This window comes from Apteryx mantelli, chromosome 2 (assembly GCF_036417845.1).
Source record: "Apteryx mantelli isolate bAptMan1 chromosome 2, bAptMan1.hap1, whole genome shotgun sequence".
Lineage (NCBI taxonomy): Eukaryota > Metazoa > Chordata > Aves > Apterygiformes > Apterygidae > Apteryx > Apteryx mantelli.
This window is the reverse complement of record NC_089979.1, coordinates 92,522,158-92,535,024: the sequence shown is the minus strand read 5'-3', so window position 1 is coordinate 92,535,024 and position 12,867 is coordinate 92,522,158.

Here is a 12,867-nt window from a genome sequence, read left to right as displayed (position 1 = left end):
TATGCTGCAACTTACTCATATATGTTTTTATGAAACGCTCCATTGCTATTGCTATCTATTTTTTTTCCTAAATGGTTATTTGCTCCTGATTAGGCAAAGGTTTATGCAAGTTTTATTTTATAAAACTACAGAATAAAACTACTGCATTGTGCATCTAGACAAAAGTCTCAATTTAAACAGTTTTCTTAGACTGAAACTGTTATGCAATGTTTTTGGAAGATAGATGTTCTAAACCTCAACTGATAATATGCTGTAATTACCACCTTTGAAAGGTTTGCTAGCAAAAGGCAGTAAAAGTGAAGTAGTAATGCTTTGTTTCCTAATTATTCATACTAGGTGAATTACCATGACAACAGCTTTTAATTTCAGTTGACAGCAGACAAAACAGGTAACTCCTTTGCAAATGTAATCCAGTTTGCTACTGTGGCTAAAATCTCAGAGATTAGCAAGCATACACAGTGCCTTTTCTATATTTCTGAAAGCTGGAAATATTTCATAGGTAATCTGTCAATCTGCATTGGCTTAAATGTATTGCAACAGAACTCTTTCTGATTTTCTTGAATGTTCCCATTTCTGATTCCAATCAAAAAGGATAAATTACAAGTAACCTTGACAAAGACAAACCATGTCTTACTTTTTATCAAATAATAATGTCATCTTCTAGCACTTGGTGTCTGCATTAACACTAGGTTAACTAGTACTGTTTAACACGTACTGATTATCTAACTTATTTTGTTACATGTAAAATCAGGTCAAATACTTCTGAATTGTCTTATTGGGACACTGTATAGATGTGGGTTTACTGGGACAGTATATAGCGTTATCGCTTCCAATCTTTATTGAATGCTGCTGAGAGCAGAAATCACAAGTCACAGCAGCAATTGAAAGGACTGTCCCCTCCTCTAGTTCAGGGTTGTATTTCTCCCAGATGTAGACTACAGAAGCAAATAACAACACATGGTGGAACAAGCCCCCAAATGTCATTAGCAGAGGTCTTCATCAGTTATTTGTGACACCACACAATGTGTAGAACAATAAGGGATGCTAAACTTAATCTATACTCAACTTTGCAATGGAAAAGGTGGCAGGGAAGATTTCTCTAACAAAGCATGTGACTTACCTCTGGCCTGTGGGGTCTTTTTGGTTGGGTTGTTTAGAGTTTTAGAAGTGGGGGTGGTTTGTTTGTCTAGTGGAACTGATGTATTCAGTTCTGATGAAGAAGGAGGATGATGGAAGCGAGTGACTGAAACTATACCACGCTTGGCTCTGCTACATACGCGTTTTATCACCATCCCAGGAGGTCTTGTACCTTCGTGCATTCTCATCTTCCCCTCAAGGCCAATGCTACTGTTTGAGGCATCCCTTTAGCTCATTCTATGCCACAACCACACAAGGAAATGCAAATTAACTAGCGCATGCCAGCAATAACAAGAGGCAACCTGGAAGACCGATAAAACTAGTACCAAGGTCTCCATAGGGCTGGAGGTAAGTTGAAAATGAAGGGGGCTTTGATACATAGAATCACAGAACGGTTGAGGTTGGAAGGGACCTCTGGAGATCATCTAGTCCAACCCCCCTAATCAAGCAGGGTCACCTGGAGCACATTGCACAGGATTGCATCCAGGCAGGTTTTGAATATCTCCAGAGAAGGAGACTCCACAACCTCTCTGGGCAACCTGTTCCAATGCTCTGTCACCCTCACAGTAAAGACATTTTTCCTCATGTTCAGGCAGAACTTCCTGTGTTTCCATTTGTGCCCATTGCCTCTTGTCCTATCGATGGGAACCACTGAGAAGAGTCTGGTCCCATCCTCTCGACACCCTCCCTTCAGATACTTGTACACATTGATAAGATCTCCTCTCAGCCTTCTCTTCTCTAGGCTAAACAGGCCCAGCTCTCTCAGCCTTTCCTCATATGAGACATGCTCCAGTCCCTTAATCATCTTAGTAGCCCTTAGCTGAACTTGCTCCAGTAGCTCTGTCTCTCTTGTACTGGGGAGCCCAGAACTGGACACAGCACTCCAGATGTGGCCTCCCCCAGGCCGAGTAGAGGGGGAGGATCACCTCCCTCGACCTGCTGGCAACGCTCTTCCTAACGCAGCCCAGAATACCATTGGCCTTTGTCGCGAGAAAGGGAGGGGCGGAAGGCCCTTCCTTATCTTTATAATTTACGTTTGCCTGCCAGAGCCCCCCTGTTTGAGGACTTTCCCTGAGACAGTTTCGCAAAGTAAAAAGAATAAGATTTTATTAAAGCGACAGATACAACAGGTTCGGAATTGCCGTTGATAAATGCACTTGCTGCTACAAATTTTCTTTCTGTGAGCTCAAACTAACAATTAAGCGCTTTCAATAATAATATATTTTCCCGGGTAACGTCCAACGTTTGTTGGAGGCGCAAGTCTTACCAAAGAGGCGTCCCTGTTTGGGGGAGGGAGAAGGAGGCTCGCTCGTCAGCAATCTCCAGTGAACAGGTCAGCGGTTCAATTTTCTCCCCTTCCAAAAACTTTAGTGAGCTATCCTCTGTTTTATAGTTGCTGAAGGTGGGATGTGGAAGTGCGGCAGACATACTTCATTGGCCAGATTGCCATTTGCGCGGTTGTTGGGGGTATGCCCCCCTTATTTACATATCGTTATGCAGCAAAGGGCGTGATTTTTAATATGGTAAGCAGGGATAATGAGGCTGGGGGTACTATAGATCAACAGTTAGTCTGTGAGCAGCAATTATTTTTTGGGATGCAACCCTTTGTGGTCAGGGGAGGACCGTGATACCTCCGTATCGCTCCCTCCTCCGCCGTGCAGCTGGAACAAACTGTCTGGCCTTCACCAGCTAGTTCGTTACTCATGTTGCAAAAGGGTGGTGTGCTTTGGCTGCCACGTACTGTTTTTCCTGTGTGCCCCCTTATCTTTCTCCCTGAATTCTCTCTTGTTCCCACATCAGCCTTCTAGGCCACAAGGCACATTGCTGGCTCATGGTCAGCTTGTTGCCCACCACAACTCCCAGGTGTCTCTCTGCAGAGCTGCTGCACAGCTGGTCAACCCCCAGCCTGTACTGGTGCAGGGGGTTATTCCTCCCTAGGTGCAGGACCCTGCACTTGCCTTTGTTGAACTTCATGAGGTTCCCCTCTGCACATCTCTCCAGCCTGTTGAGGTCTCTCTGAATGGCAGCACAGCCCTCTGGCGCACAAAGGGAAGTGCAGGATCCTGAACTCCACCATCTCATGGTCACTGCAGCCAAGGCTGCCCCCAACCTTCACATCTCCAACCAGCCCTTCCTTGTTTGTTAGTACAAGGTCCAGCAGTGCACCTCTCCTCGTTGGCCCCTCCATCACCTGTGTCAGAAAGTTATCATCAGTGCTCTGCAGGAATCTCCTGGATTGCTTGTGCCTAGCTGTGTTGTCCCTCCAGCAGATATCAGGTGGTTGAAGTCCCCCATAAGAACCAGGACCTGTGATCGTGAGGCTACTTCCAGCTGTCTGTAGAAGGCCTCATCTACTTCTTCCTGATCAGGTGGCCTGTAGCAAACACCCACAACAGTGTCACTCATGTTAGTCTGCCCTTTAATCCTTACCCATAAGCTCTCAATCCACTCATCCTCCATTGCTAAGCAGAGCTCAATACGTTCCAGTTCTGTCTCGCATAAAGGGTGACTCCTCCACCTTGCCTTCTTGGCCTGTCCTTCCTAAAAAGCACGTAGCCATCCATGGCAGCATTCCAGTCATGCGAGCTGTCCCACCATGTCTCTGTAATTGCAATGAGATCACAGCCCTGTGACCGCACACAGATCTCTAATTCCTCCTGTTTATTCCCCATGCATTTGTGTACAGGCACTTCAGAGAAGTATCTGAGCATGCTTGTCGGAGTGGGAGACGGACCCGGAGTAACGATGAGTCTCAATATGAGTATGGTCGTTTTCCCTTTATTAGAGCTTACACAGAGTATATATAGACAAGCAATAAGCACGCACTAGCAGTAGCTGTATGATTGGTTTACAGTCTCTGTTCACGCGCCTAAAGCGAATACATGATTGGTGCAAAGTTGCTGTTCACGTGGAGGGGCTTGTCAGCCCCCTCCTTTACTTGTTTACCACTACTTGTCTTCCCCTTCTGTAATGGTCTAGGAATGCTCAAGGACAGTTCACATAGCCGCGGGATCCTCCCTCTATTGTGAAGACAGGATTGCTCACTTCTAAGAGATCATGCCCCTTTTCACTTAACCATTCTTCCACACATGCTGATTTCCCAGAAGGGGTGCAAGAGGATTCCCCATAGTCCTGTCTTGTAGGTACTTCCTTAGCTGCATGCAGTTGTTGGAGGTATCCCTGCTTGAGCCCTGTTTTGCTGACTGCATGGTCTCTATAACTCTCCCCTTCCCCCATCTTTCTGCTCCACTGCTGTGGGTGGTTGAGACTCTTGAAGCTATAGAGTTTCTGAAAATATCCTATCTAGCTCTCGCTCATCTCGGATGCTACTCAGCCTGCTTACTTCCTCCCATAACTCCTTTACCTGGCAACACAACTTGTCCACAACAGCACACCTTCTGCAGAAAAGTTGACTGTCAGCCCCAGCCTCACAGAGAGGCTCCAGACGCTCCCTGCAGCCTGAGACCTGCAGAACTGCATCCGCCATCAGAAAGTCTGTCTGGGTGGAAGCCTCTGACACGGCTGATGCAAATCCAACAGCTACTGGGGAATGCGCTCTGCGGTGTGTCATAACCATATCTGAGGAAGTGTACGATACTATGACTGGAGATGAAGGCGACTTTTTTGTGCCCTTCTGCATGAACTGCTGCCTCTGTTTGCTGCTCTCCCCTCCCAGGTCAAGAGGGTGTTGAGAAGCTGGAGAGGGTCCAGCAAAAGATTACCAAGGTGGCCAGAGACCAAGAGCACATGTTCCATGAAAAGAAACTAAGGGAGCTGGGCTCATTTATTTTGGAGGAGAGGAGGCTGAGGGGCTATGTAATAGCTGCCTAAACTACTTGTAGTACAGGCATGTACAGAGCTGACAGAACTAAACCCATCTCAGTAGTGGCAGATGGTACAAGAAGAAGCAACAGCCACAAACTGCAGTTTGGGGCTTCAGGTTGGATATTAAGGAAAACTTCTTGAGTGGGGAGTAGCACAGCATTAGAACAGATTACACTGAGGGGGAGAGGAGTGGCATGTGTGTAAGCTGCATCCTCACAGGTTTTGAAGCCTTAGCCAGACACAGCCATGGCAGATCTACTGTTGGTGATAATCCTGCTGTGAGCAGGAGACTGGATTAAGCACCTCCACCAGTCCCTTCTAAACAATGTCTCTATGACATGTGGATTCTATAAAGACTTGCAGTACAATTCAAAATCTGATGCTGCTTGGGAAATGTGTTTTTATTATTTAAATCTGCACCAGAACTTCAGGAAATTTAGTTCTGAGCAATGTAGCAGGTGACTTGGCCTGTTGATCAGGGATTGCTTCCTAGGGTTGAAGACTTAGCAAAGTAGAGGAAGACTGAGCTTTCCTAGTCAGCATTCTGAGAGAGAGAGAGATTTCTGTCTCCCGCTGCAGATGAAAATAACAGTGGTATAATCTACACCATAAGGTCATCAATGACACAACATCCTATAGATATTCCTGGATAAAAAGGAAAATATATATCTTTTTAAAGTGTATTTTGAAAGGAAAATGCATCACATCCAGACTCAGATAAGCTCTCAATGCTAGCTTGTATACAGAGGAAAGAATAGGGCATTTGTAAAAGGTTGTGTCAATTATTACCAGAAATATTTAACAAGAGCTATCTGATAAAAAAGGCAGAGGCAATAAGGATGCTGTGTGGCACTACTATGAGAGTTTCTTATTAGTCTTTAATAAAAATAATGAAGAAAAAGAAAGGTATAAAAACATGTTAGCGAACAGGCAAAAATGATCCCAAGCAGATCCTAGAGCAAAGAGAGGCAAACAATCACCAGTAACATCACACTCCTCCTAGTAGAGGACTCAGGATGCTGACAACTCACTGTACCCATTCCCACCAGACTAAAGCCTTTGACATCAGGAACGAGAGAGGCAGTGGAAGGGTAATCATAACACCAGGAAAAGGGATAGAAAGTAGGAAGTGTGTGTATATAACAATTTCAACTGTACTGTTATTAATGTGACTTTTTCCTGTATGATAGTTTTCTTTTTCAGTAGTAGTTGAATCTGGACTAATAATTCTTTGATTAGACTGTTAAGATTTCAATTACACTAATACTAAACTCTTAACATATAAGGTATGTTTTCTTTTTACCCATAACAACATTGGGCTTAACAATCTCCCTAAGCATTATATCTGAACATTAAACCAAGGTTAGTTTCTAGTCTGGTCTGACCATGGTTTTGCTGCTATCAGCTTCTTTCACATTCTGCCATCTGTTTGTTCAACAATATACTGTCTTAGATCTTCCCTTTTTTGGTGATACAACACAGTAAGTAAGAACTTAAAATAGCTATAGAAGTGAAAAATGTATTTTGTGAGCAATAAGTGAAAATGTTTTCTTCTTTTGTTCTAAGGTTTTCTGCTTTGTCAGTATTCAAAACAAAGAACAGTTTCTTCCTATAGATTTTGCAACTTGATGGAAAACCCTGTCCATTTGCACCAAGAAATGACTATGATTCTGCAAGGCGCCCTCTTTGTTTTATTCTGAACAGAAATGTGCTGAGGTGCAACTTTATTTTGCCATGTAGTCAGTAACTCTAGTAACTACCCTGAGGGTTAAGTAAGCTTCAGACACGCTCCTGTAGCTGTTGTAACACAAATATTATAGATAGAAGGGATTCAGTTTCTGCCTTAGATACTCAGTCTGTCGAGCAGCTGGCCCCTGGATTCCCATGTCTCCCCAGTTGCTGGCACCTGGGCTTAGAAGCCATCAATGCCCACAGCAGCACTCCAAGTTGCTGGTACAGACCCCCTCACTCACACATGCATACTTGCACACCCCCAAAGGCACACTATGCATCTCCCAGTAACTGGCCTTAGACCTATGCACCATCCAGCAACTGGTCCTGGATCCTTGCTCTCCCTTGCTCTCATCCTGCCAGTGGCAGGATGGATCCTGCCACTGGCACCTGGGCCTGTGAGACCAAGGCCTGTAACCCCACTCCTGCTGCTGGTGTAAAGCTCCCTTGCACATACCTACACACAAACACACACACACTCTGGGTCCCTCCAGTAAGCGGGCTTAGACACTCAATGTATCCCTTAACTGGCCCTGGATCTTCTTGTCCCCTGTTGCCTCCCATACAGACACACACACAAATGGGTCTCTCAGTCAACTCCCAGACCTTACCAGTTGCTCTGGCCATTGGCCTGAGCCTCCTGGTCCCTCCAGTAGCTGAAGTCAGGGAGCAGCAAGGGCCAGCTGCTCCCCAAGGGATGGGGAACTAGGAGCCAAGGGGGTAACATGACTAGCAGTGCAGGGCCCCACTAGTTAGGACCCGGTTCCACAATATATGAGCAAGGCAAGCAGGACAGACCCAGAGATGGTTGTCAGGTTCAACCAAGAATCCAGACCATAAGACAATGTCATGGCGAGAAGGTCTGAGGTCAAGACAGGAAATCAAACCACAGTTCAGGATCAGATCCAGTGATTGCCAAGCAGGTCCATGGCATGGCCAAGGTCAAGGTCAAGCTAGGACATCAGTTCACAGTTTGGGGTCCAGATCTACATGGCCCTTGGCCAGGCACAGGCATAGCTGAGCTGTAGACCAACACTCCTCCAACATAGCACAGATAGGGACTGGAGACCCAGGGCTGAGTTTAAATGGAGCCCCTGTGTTCATGGGCAGGGTGCATTGGTGGAGGCACCAGGTGAGGCTGCTCAGGGCCATTAAGGCCTATTAGTACCTGCCAGGGCCCTGACAGCCAACCCCTCCAGTTGTCTTACTCAGAGACACACATATTCCTGGCTCTCATACCACTTAATCTACTCACTGGCTAGCCCGGTTTAATATTTAGTAACCATCACACATTGACGTGTGCACCCCACTCACTCCAGTTGCTGGCACTTAAATATTCACTTACTCCAGTCTCTCCAGCTGCTGGCACCATAGACACACGGGTCCCTGTGACCCATGGTCTGTCTCCAGCTGCTGGCACCTAGACCTCCATACACACACATGCACCCAGGAAAATAGTTAGAAATTGAGTAATCAGGTGCAGGACATGATCAGACAAGTGTACTGACCAGCAACCTGTTTACACGTGACCAGTCTCTTTTATCGTGTTATCTCTCTATTTTCCCACGCTTGTCCTTTCCCAGACCAACTTGATCCTTTCCCTGTCTTTGGTTCCTCCACCAAACATCTCATGATAAGTCTTTTACAATCCTCAAATACTTTTCCCCGGCATCCCATAATGTGTCCCACACCACTAGGCAGTAACCCACCACAGTCTATAAGGTGAACCAGAGAGCCTCTCCGGTTGACTCAGCATGATGGATGCCACTCCCAGCCCCTGGGGCTGATGGCCCTCCTGTGTCAGCCCTGGGAGCAGCTGGGACAGCAGCTCCCTTTCTCTGACTGGGCTATCGGGGTTCCCCCCACCCGAGGGATAATGGTTCCTCTGTGCTCCTTTGTGTGTGTGTGGAGACAAGCTTTTTATCACGTAACCTAGCATTAGGGTTGCTGGGAAAACATATTTAGAAACTTGCATCTGAGATTTGTGTTAAATTCTCGGCTTAGTACACATGTTGTTTATACACATCTATTTTTGTTGTTTCTGAATTATAGTTCCCTGTGTAAATGAGTGGGAGCCAGCCTTTAGAAAAATTCTTGATGTAACACTGATAGATAGTTGGAATAAATAATGCACTTGGTGAATTTAGCCTACTCTCTGCTCAAACTTTCTCTAAACAACTATAATTAATCCCCCCCCCAACTATTCAGTATTTTATTCATATAATGGATTGTTTTGCAATTTAAGAAATACATAGACAATTTATGGAATTTTTATGAACTGATCACAAGAGGGTTTTTTGCATACGAGATACCTGAAATTCATTTGATGTGCTTGGTCACCTCTCATGTTCTTTCCAACTCATGACTAAGAAAATCTAACTTTATAACACATTTTTGCCCCAGGTTAATTTCATTTTAGCAAAATATATTTCACTTAGTGATCTGAAACAGTGACAAAAAAACCCCAAATCTACTGTTCCTCGTAAATAAAGATAGCTATGATGCAGGCTGGCCCATGCATTTGCAGTCTTGGTAGAGTGGAAAGGAGAGCCAATGAGAGTGTGGCCAGCTGGGAAAAGCAAACTTCTGCAAGTCACCCAAATGATTTCTCAATATTATTCCCTATCTGGAATGTAACTACGGAGAAGAGATTGTTTATTCATGGTAGATTATATTTCTTTTTATAATACCAAGACTAACACAGATTTTTTTGTGTTTGTGCTGGTAAATTTAAGGTAAAGCACTGTTTACAGGAGGAGCACAAAAAGAAATGCTGGTACTTACCTGAAGCAGAGTTTGGTCCTATATTTATTAGGGATTTGTGATTTAATTATGTGCTAAAGCACATGAGTATAGCATAAAATGTAGAGGAAAAATACAAAATGCATAGCACAGTTCTCCTATTGTTTTTAAAGACTGATTTCCATAACACCATATTTTCAGCCAAGCAAATAAAATTCCATGGTCATTTTGAATGGCAGTCTTTGAATGGGCTTTCATTTTAAGTAAATCAGTTTTCTTAAAGGCTGTCAAACAAGCATTTGGAATGGATATTAGTGAACTCTCCAGCTAATTTTGGTCTGTGGGAACAAGTTCTCTTACCTCTGTTAACCTCTGTACAGATTCCTCCAGAGAAACATATGTCCTTTTTCTTCCTTCTGCTCCAACAGCAAAGCCAGTTGTTTGGCAGCAAGGCTGGGCACTCAGCCAGAGCTCTTACTTTATCTAGAAGAGGTTTTATCTTTCATAATGTATACTGTAAATATTTTGTTCTAGCAGATCTGATTAGAAACTTTCCTGGATGTGTGATGAGATCTCCCTTGAGACAGTCACAGACCATTTCTCCTTTCTTTTAGGTAACTGCAGATGTAACTTCTGTGAGACCAAAATATTTCATCTATAATTCTTTCTGGGTTTCATGTAGCCCAAATGAGAGTTTGAAACAGATATAAATCAGGCCCAGCAAACAATAATGCCATGCACTACAAACATCAATAAATTGTTCCTAGCAGCTGTGCTGAAAGTGGAGGCATAGCTGTCTGTCCCACAGATGGCACAACCAAGGCCAAAGTGGCTAACAAACCACTTGTACCCTGTCCTCCAGCCCTATGCCAGAGTCATTGTTAGGAAAGACAGATAATTTCCAAGCCAGCACCAAGCAATAGGACTGTTACAGCCAGGCTAAGTGGCATATTATGCACCATAAGGCTGTCATCTACAAGAGACATATCACACTCAGGATAGCAAAAGGAGTTCTCTTGTCACAGGGAAACAGAAAGTAGAGAACAGAAGGAAGAAGCAGAGTGCAAATGGTAAAAGAGGCAGCTTCCACATCCTCAGGACAGCAATTGTACGCAGATTCTCAGGGTTCTTGCTCTCCGCTCCTGACAGATACAACCCAAGGGAAGACTATGAAGTGGTCTGCACTTCACAGCCATGAGTTTCCGCAGTAGAACTCTTCAAACATCCCAGCTGGCAGTATGGGGGTATAGACTGGTACTATTAGGCAAGTTATGGAAGAGAACGGTCATGAGAGAATCTCCATCAGAGGCACAGAGGGCACTTGCCAGTAAATCCATACAGACAAGGAGATGGAGGAGCCTATTTCACGTAGGAATTGGCTGAATCCTTGACACAGCATCCCATGAGAACACTACTCTCAGAAAGGATGACCTCTGGATAGCATGGCATAGGCCAACAGTAAGGGGAAGAATCAACAGAAGCATTAAAAATAATTGGCAACAAAGTTGTTAGAGAAGCACTTTTCAAGCAATAAGTGATGTATATGTGCAGTTGAAAAGGACAATAGAATGGTTTTATGTTCAGAATCACCACTTCTGTGGAGATGTCTGCATGGCTAGCCTGATTAAATTCCTCCTAACTTATGGCAGATGAACTCAGCAAATAAGAGGTAGAGACCATACACAAGTTACTCATTCAACACATTTTGTTCTGCTGTTTTCTCTCACCATTGCAAGACTAATTGGCAGCACAGATCTTAACTCTCAGCACTGGTAGTGACATGGTTTGGCCAGGTTCAGATAATTTTACGCATTCTTTAAAAAGCTCAAGGTTTCCATTGCATTAATTTGCATTAATTTAATTGTTCAGGCAGTTGACCAATGATTCTTGTGCTTCCCAGCTGGATGGGAGGTCTGACTGCTCCATGGCTGGGTACCCACCTTTGAACAGTCTGACCTCCAGTACTATGACTCTGATTGGAAGCTGTTCATTTGTTTATCATAGTTACTGCTGTGTGTAGCTCCCAGTGGGATACTCCTTTCTTGCAGAGTCTCTGGCAGAGCTCAGAGTGTGGTGTAGACTGAAGCCATGGAGTTCTCACTACATGCCTCAACACCCCAAGTTTGGCCAAAGCTCAGTGTTCATCAGAAGAGCATGCTGAGCCAAGAAAGAGGAGAGATTGAGCTAAGTGGAACATTTAAGGAAGGAAAGGTGACATAATTTTAGTCTGTTCGGGGTTACTCATGTTAGGCCTTCACTAATGGGAGACAGAAGCAAAAATTGACGACTTGGCAGCCTGTGTTTCCAGGGGACAGATTAAAAGAATGCACCGAATCTTGCTTTGTAAGAACCAGAAACTCCAGTTCCGCCTTTCTACTTGTCTCTCCATTATGATCAGCTCAGTTTGAGATATGAAATCTGTGTCTCCGCTCTCTTGCCTAAGAATGTATTTACTGAAAAAAGAGTGACAGGAGTGCAGCTAAGGAAACTTTCTCCCCTCTACCTCCTCCTGTCAATGTCTCCTGGTGAGGAGCACATTCTCAGGGTTACATGTTACAGATGAACATCCTTAGCTGGACAGCCTTTCTCTCACCCTCCCATCCAGCTAGAGAGTGTGGTTAGTCCTGTTCTTGACTATTCCTGCCTTCAGTAGATAGGTGTCATGTCAGACCTACTGCTAACCCTTCTCCCTATGTCTTCTCCATTCACACTATGGGCAGCAAAGTGTATGAAAAAGGAGAATGAAACTGGTGAGTGTGGAGGAGGTGATGTGCTGGAGGCTTGTGAGGAGATGGTGGGTGACCAGAATGAAGGTCATATGGGAGAAAATGTTGGGAGTCATACTGGAAAGCGTGAACCTTTGGAAAATCTGTTGGTAGTTTCTCAGCCTTTGTGTCACCCTTATAGAATCAGTCATGGCAATACCCAGCTTCAGAGAGCAGAATTCATCACATGGATGGGATGTTGTATTTTCATCTCATTTTCAGGGATGTAAATTGAGCCCCATTAAAGGTATGAGATACTAACTGTCTTTACCTGTGTTAATGAGTTTAGAGTGTTCATTAAAGAATAGATTAATAGCAAGCACTAGGCAACATTGTTTTGTATATAGATCCTCCCTAGATATTCAGCTTTACTATCATTATTTACCAAATTGTATGAACTATGCACAGAATTGGCATTGCCATCATCAGGACTGTCAAAGTCATCAGCTACACAGTTAGCAATGACTCCATTATTGCCACCGTCGCCAAATCAAAGATGAATTTGGCTGAAGCTGAAACTGAAATATAATCATCCAAAAGGGAACTGTGGCTGTGTTTCCTGTGAAAATGTATGCTACTCCTGCTGAAAACTATTACCTTTTTTTCCTAGTACAGTTTTCTGCTGGATTAACAAGTTAAATTGGCTCACTGCTCAATATCAAGGCTA